Raw genomic sequence first — 7500 nt, forward strand, 5'->3', positions numbered from 1 at the left:
TAATCCTCCGAACTCTTATCTCTGATGATTTTAGTATTGATTCTTATGTCTTGCAGACTTCACGGAACCTGTTTATAAAATTTTTCATAGAAACTTGCTACCTGATGCATTTTTCATTTCTGAATGGGAGTATGAGATGTATTCTTAGAATCTGGGTCCTTCGAGAAAATGCCCGAAGGGAAATCTCCAATTCTCATTGTGATATACATGGATGAATAGGCAGCAGTCCTTTTTATATAAGGTTTTTGTCTTGAAGCACTACATCTAACCGTAAATAAATAAAAAAATATATATATAAACCTGGCAAGAAAAAAAGTATAGACTATTCCAAGAAATTCGGGGGGTGTAAATATATATATATATATATATATATATACTATAAATATACTTGAAACTAATGCCATATTTTCAACAGAGGGTATTTCATATCCATCCCATTATCCTCACTTTAAAGATGGACAAAATTTCCATGGTAAATTACATCCCGATTGTTCTTTATGGGCAGTTTTAAGTCACTATATAGAGGGCAAGCATTTCATGTGATAGGCAGCACATTCGGAAGCAAAAAGAACAATATTTGTTTCAATATCTACTCTCCTTAATATTAGCTGAGTATAAAATAAATCTTTTAGACTAGTTTGAGCATCTGAATTGGCGCCAAAATATTTCAGGCGATTCACCTCTTCAGCGCAGAAATATGTGATCGTTTATTTAGAAGAAGCGTAAACATTTTTTCCTACGATTGAGCGCTACAACATTCCCAAAATGCTAAAACGGTTATTAATACATGCGCAAGTCTAGTCCTATTAATATGAGCTTGAGCTGCATAAAATTTTCTATAAATAATGTTGTAAAATCCAAATAAAACTTGCAAGGATTTCTAATATCCTTTAAGGGGATTCTAATTTATTCGTATAATTATCATCGTGATATCATTAACCCTTTTTAAAACTGCTTAAAACTTTAACAAACTAGTATCCAAAAAAAAAAAAAAAAAAAAAAAAAAAGAGCATCATACGGTTGTTCAAAACAAAACTTTCTCATTTGAAAAGTCCTTACGAGCCATGTAAATGCTCAGATGTAAATGAATACATACTACCAGTCATATATCCATGGTGAGATTTTACACATGAAAAAAATAGGACCCCTAACGTGATGAAAGGATTATACTTAAAGAGTAAACAACAGCACAGCACAATAAATCATGGGTCGACCAAAGGGGGGACTATAATCCAGTTATCCTAAAATAATGAAAATGGAACCAACTAACAGCATGTTGTAGGGGTGACGATAAATGATATTTACAGACTGTATGCATGAATAAGCTAGCATGGCAGTGGTGGGATAAAAATAAAAAGGGGTGCAACTAAACAACTATAGGGGGATAATATGTATATATACAGTGGTACCTCAGTTTACGAGTGACTCTGAATAAGAGCAAATTGGTTTATGGGTATAAAAATTACGAGCAGTGTATTGGCCTGTGTGCAAAAAAAAAAATTCTATCTGTAAGCGATATTTTTCTTTTTTGTGGACAAGTATTAAGGAGACTAGAAGTATTTACACCATGTTCATGTGATTTTTACTTTATTTTAATATCACTTTATAGAAAAGGTAAAACCAGGCGTTTCCAGACAGGTTTCTCGTCAAAATTGAATGTACTGTAGACTAAAAAATGAAGATAAACTGCCCATTAAGTGCAAATTAAGAGATTTAGTCAATGATAGTGAACATTATTTTACCAGAAATGCTCATGGTGGGAGATTTTACCTCTGATTAATAACCCCTTCCTCCTCCTCCTCCTCCTTATCCTCCTCCTCCTCTTCCTCATGCCAGCCATGCCTCTCCTCAAAGGTGAAGCGAGAGATAATTTGTCACTATATGTTTTTTTTTTAATTATAAAATATTAATTATAATTAATCTTTTATCTTACGTGTTATAATTTCATCACTAAATTTCATTACAAATCTTTAGAAATGAGTGCATAGGTTTATTTATGGACTTCTGGAACCGATCGACTGAATTTCCTATATTTCTAATGGGAAATGATTGTTTCAGAATGCAAGTACTTTATAATATATATATATATATATATATATTATATATTATATATATATATATATATATACACATATATAGACATTTATATACACACATATTATATACAGTATATATATATATATATATATATAAATACATAAATATATATATATCTATATATACATATATATATATATATATATATATTTATATACAGATAGAAAGATAGATATATACATGAATGTATAATGTGTGTGTGTTTCTTTTTATACAGTTTTATATATATATATATATATATATCTGAGGAATTCCACAACCGCAGAAGTATTCTGTAATATATATATATATATATATATATGTATATTACAGAATACTTCTGCGGTTGTGGAATTCCTCAGATAATAGGCATTATAAACGGTAAGGGTGTTTTTTCCACACTTGTAAATATTAACAAAGTAAATATTAATATACTTTAAAGTTAAATTACTCTGCAGAAGTTTATGCACTATAACATAGTGATATTACATTGCAGTATATTAAAATCTTAAGTTGGCAACCTCAATATCCAAACTTCCATCTCTCTCTCTCTCTCTCTCTCTCTCTCTCTCTCTCTCTCATATCAGTTTAAGCTTTTTAATGTGCTGTACTGGGATGAAATTTACAATCCTGTATTCCATATATTTCTGTATTAATAGGTTGATACTGTACTGTATGGTAGTAATAATAATAATGATGATAATAATAATGACAATAATAATCATAGTAAAAGGTTATTGAAAAAACAAATACGAACTTTATACAATACCCATACAATAAATATGTTGTCAATGAAAATTATTGGAATAGGATATAAAGCATAATGCAGTTCTGTATCTGATTATGTAATATTTAATCATTTAAAAATTATGGGAAGAGTTATTGCATTTGTAATATGTTATTAGTGATATGAAAAGAATCGGATATTCTCTCTCTCTCTCTCTCTCTCTCTCTCTCTCTCTCTCTCTCTGCTTGATATAAAGATAAAAATGTAAGAATTTAATTATCTAAACAAAGAGTTTGACAATTTCTATTTAGGTAAAATATGTTATTTCAGATTGAAAAATAATGAAGTTAGAATTTATATAAACACTATAATTCTATAATTTCTTTATTTGTTATCGAAAAATAAAATTGCATTTATTTTTTTAAAGAAAGTTCTTTAAAGGTATCATAATATGATAAAATGTATTAGCTTAAATTCCTCTCGATAGAAACTTCCTTATAGAAATTAAACATCACAGTTAGATTGTTGAAGCTAACACCACGTCAACAAGAACCTTTGTCTCTGACCACGAGGTTCTAAGAGCAGTGTTTTACTAGAAATTTATAATTCTTATAAGAATAGCAGATCATATTTCATGTTCTCATGCTTTGATATATTTGAATAGCTTTCTTTGTAAGACAAAAATTTTTTTTTTTTTTTTTAGAAAATAAGAAATGTATTGAAAATGGTTTCTTCAACAACCAAATAAACGTGGATATACACTCGGTATAGTATGCGCAGATTCAATAGAGCGTGAAATCTTTGTTTTTAATAAATGACAAGGAAAAGGAAATTCTTTAAACATTTCATTAAATAAATGACTATCAATATATACGGATGAACATGCAACTTCTATCTTTTCACAACAACCCTTAATATTCATGGGTTTAAAACGATTTTTGTTTTATTCCATTAGATTTATTTATTCAGCTGCCTGCGATTCCAGCCATTGACTCATGGCTACCCTCAGAGATACTTTGAACAATGGATATATACCATGTTGCTGATCAAGGCCCTAGAGGAGTTATTTCTTCTTCTGGAGCAGTTAGAGCGAATCTCTATATTTTGTTTCCATGCTATGAATCGAAACACATAAATCTTTTGTGAATATTCAAATATATACATTTCTCAAATATCCAACTTTAGGTTTCTATTATCATTGCAATGCCCTTTATATTGAAGTGTATTTCCGTTGTTCAAAAAGAAGGCAACCGTGTTATCCCATACGAATGGAAAAAAAGCACGCTGATAGACGAAGTATACAGTATATGTAGTCCTTGATGAAAACCTTGAGTCAATGGCTGAAACTGCAGTAGAATAAGTATATGTAAAGGGACAAGAGTGAGGTTATATAACAGAGCTGAAAATGCTTATCTGTATTATATATATATATATATATATATATATATATTATAATATATATACATATATATACATACATATATATAAATAATATATATATATATATATATACATATATATGTATATATATATACATATATATATATATATATATATTGTATATATACTTTATATGTAGGTGTATATATTGTATATACAATTGGGTTTCAACTCTTTAAAATGTCTGCCCATGTAGCAGGGAATGCTACTTTAAGTATAAGGATTGATATTGATAATGAACTACAAGAGAAGTAATGAACAATTAACATAGAATATTATAAAACAGCAACCGCCTAAAAACAGATCTTTCAAATATAAACTATTAAAACTTCAAAAAACAAGAGATAGATAATTAAGATAGAATAGTGTGGCCAAGTGTACCTTCAAGCCAGAGAAATCTACCCCAAGACAAGAAAAGACCATGGTAAAGAGGCTATGGCACTACCCTAGACTAGAGAACAATGGTTTGATTTTGGAGTTTCCTTCTCCGAGAACAGCTGCCTATCATAGCTATAGCTAAGGAGTCTCTTCTACCCTTACCAAAAAGAAAATAACCACTCAACAATTACAATGCAGTAGCTAACCACTTGGGCGAAAAAGGATTGTTTGGTAATCTCCGTGATGACAGGTGTGGGGACAGGAGACTGTGGAAAGAATAGGCCAGACTATTCTATGCATGTGTAGGCAAAGGAAAATTAGCCGTAACCAGAAGGAGGGATACGATATAGTACTGTTTAGTCAGTCAAAGGAGTCAACAACTCTTTAGTGGTAGTATTTCAACGGGTGACTCGTGCCTTGGCCAAATCACTACCTACGCAGTTTTTATAGCTGTTAGAATTGTATTCAGTTAAAGTGTTTGCCGAGACATATTCCCACTATAACATTATAAACAAATACTTTGAAAAATCTATGTTAATTTCATCCTATTTTAATTGGATATATCAATATGGTAATGAAAACTATTTACAAACACATGCTGGATCCTCGCATTGTAATTACTTACTTTGAATAGTAAAGGTTTTTGGAGACATTATAACAAATATAAATATTCATTGAATAATCCATTCAAACTTGAGACAATTTTAAACAACATATTATTCAAAAAGTCTGATCTTCAATATAAAAAAACAGAAGGATTTGAAATTGGAGCCCAGGACATTTTCTTTTACATAATACCACTCCACTTTATGTGTTCTTTCATAGTTGATTAATGGTCAAAAAGAGAAAAAATGGTACACAGTATTATATAAAATGATGTGGAAATTAACTTTGGGAAAATAAGCCTTAAATTGTCACATTTCATATGATATGAAAAAAATCTAAGCCAAGTTAAGTAAAGAGAACAACCTGGAATTAAACAATAATCTCAATCCACTTAAATAAAAACAAACACAAAATAAAAAGGTGAAATTAGAAATCGTCCCCACATGCTCGAGCTTAACCATTAACACATTTTGAGGATTCTTCGAACTCAATGCAGCTAATGGAATAATCACGGTTCATTTGCCTCGGCGAATGCATGATTAACTGTAATAACATTCCGGGAATCGTTAGATTCGTTTTACATTAATGTGATTTTGTAGTGTTCAATACGCCTTGCATTCGCCTTTGACTCGCAAAGGCGATTAGCTTTGTGGGACATAGATGTACGAAGAGCATTAAATTTAATGTTAAAAAATTGGAATTGTAGTCTCGGGGATTACATGGCCAAACGTCGAGGTATATTGGTAAAACAACAAGAACTAGGTTACGGTAGGATTACTTCTCTCTCTCTCTCTCTCTCTCTCTCTCTCTCTCTCTCTCTCTCTCTCAAGTCTTGCGTCATTAGTTCAATTAAGCGCGTTTGCATATGAAATTAATACTTTTGATGATTGCAAAAATAGCATGAATAAAAGATTTGCCTTTTTTTCCGAAAACATAAAACTACATGTGAGAAAAATTTCACAATTGTGTTCATCCTCTTTTCAACAATACAAACTTCAATGCCGTTGGATTTAACTATCACTCATATAGTAGAAGCATATGAAACCTTATATTAATAGGAAAATTATAATATTTAATGAATTCTTAATGTGACTAAATCTACTATTAAGACTTAACTATTTCATATAACCAAATTGACGAGATCTATAATTATATAATTGTAATTATTGTCCAGTATCTTAATCAAAGAGTTAAAACTACAATGGTCAGTCCAATATACTGTATAGTTAATAAGGAAAAGACAAAGATATTTCTTGAGTAGACAAAACATAATGTTTTACCATTTTGTTTTCTGGAAATGTTAAATATTATGATTTCAGATTTGAACACAACATCAGATACGTTTTGTGCCTTACGTAAAAAAAACCCGAAAGAAAACAAGATACAAAGGAAAAAATAAAGACATTCCAGCTAAAAAAAGCCATAGATATTTATATATATATATATATATATATATATAGGCTATATATATAGGCTATATATATATAGGCTATATATATATAGGCTATATATATATATATATATATATATATAAAGGAGCTGAGAAAATAATTGAATATTACCTTATGCTGGCATATTTGTGAAAATTTTGTAGCTAATAATTAGCAATGTAATTTCTCTCTCTCTCTCTCTCTCTCTCTCTCTCTCTCTCTCTCTCTTAATTCTTTTATACAGGCGCATGCTTGAAAAGCCTACTGTTGGAGAAAAGATAATTTTATTAAACGTAGGAAAAAGAAATCTTAAGTACTACTTGGATGAACCATTTCTTGATCATAAATGCAAAGTCCATGTAGATGAATTTAGTCAACAAAAATTTTAAGGATAAGCATGATTAATTATTAAAGAAAAGGAGATTTTGAAAACTCAACATCAAACCCTATGTAACAGTGGAATCGTAAACTTCATCGGAAAAACCATAGAAAAGGCATGAATGGCCTCGCTCAGAGTACAGAGACTACTTCATTACAGAGAATATGCTGAAGCAATGAGACTACAATTTGTCAGAAGGAAAGGCCTTGCTCCAAAGGGAGTCGAATCCGAGATCACTGCAGCTTAGAATATCTAGATTTTCTAAGGGAGCGAGTAAGCCTCACAATTTAGTCTGCTTTATATGTAATATATATATATATATATATATATACAGTATACTGTATATATATATATATATATATATATATACAGTTCCTAAAGGACCGACGTCAATCCCGTTGCAGGATTGGAATTGTAAGCTTCGTTGAAGAGGGGAGGAGCTTATGAGATCAGTTATGAAATTC

This window comes from Palaemon carinicauda, chromosome 27, assembly GCF_036898095.1.
Source record: "Palaemon carinicauda isolate YSFRI2023 chromosome 27, ASM3689809v2, whole genome shotgun sequence".
NCBI classification, from domain to species: domain Eukaryota; kingdom Metazoa; phylum Arthropoda; class Malacostraca; order Decapoda; family Palaemonidae; genus Palaemon; species Palaemon carinicauda.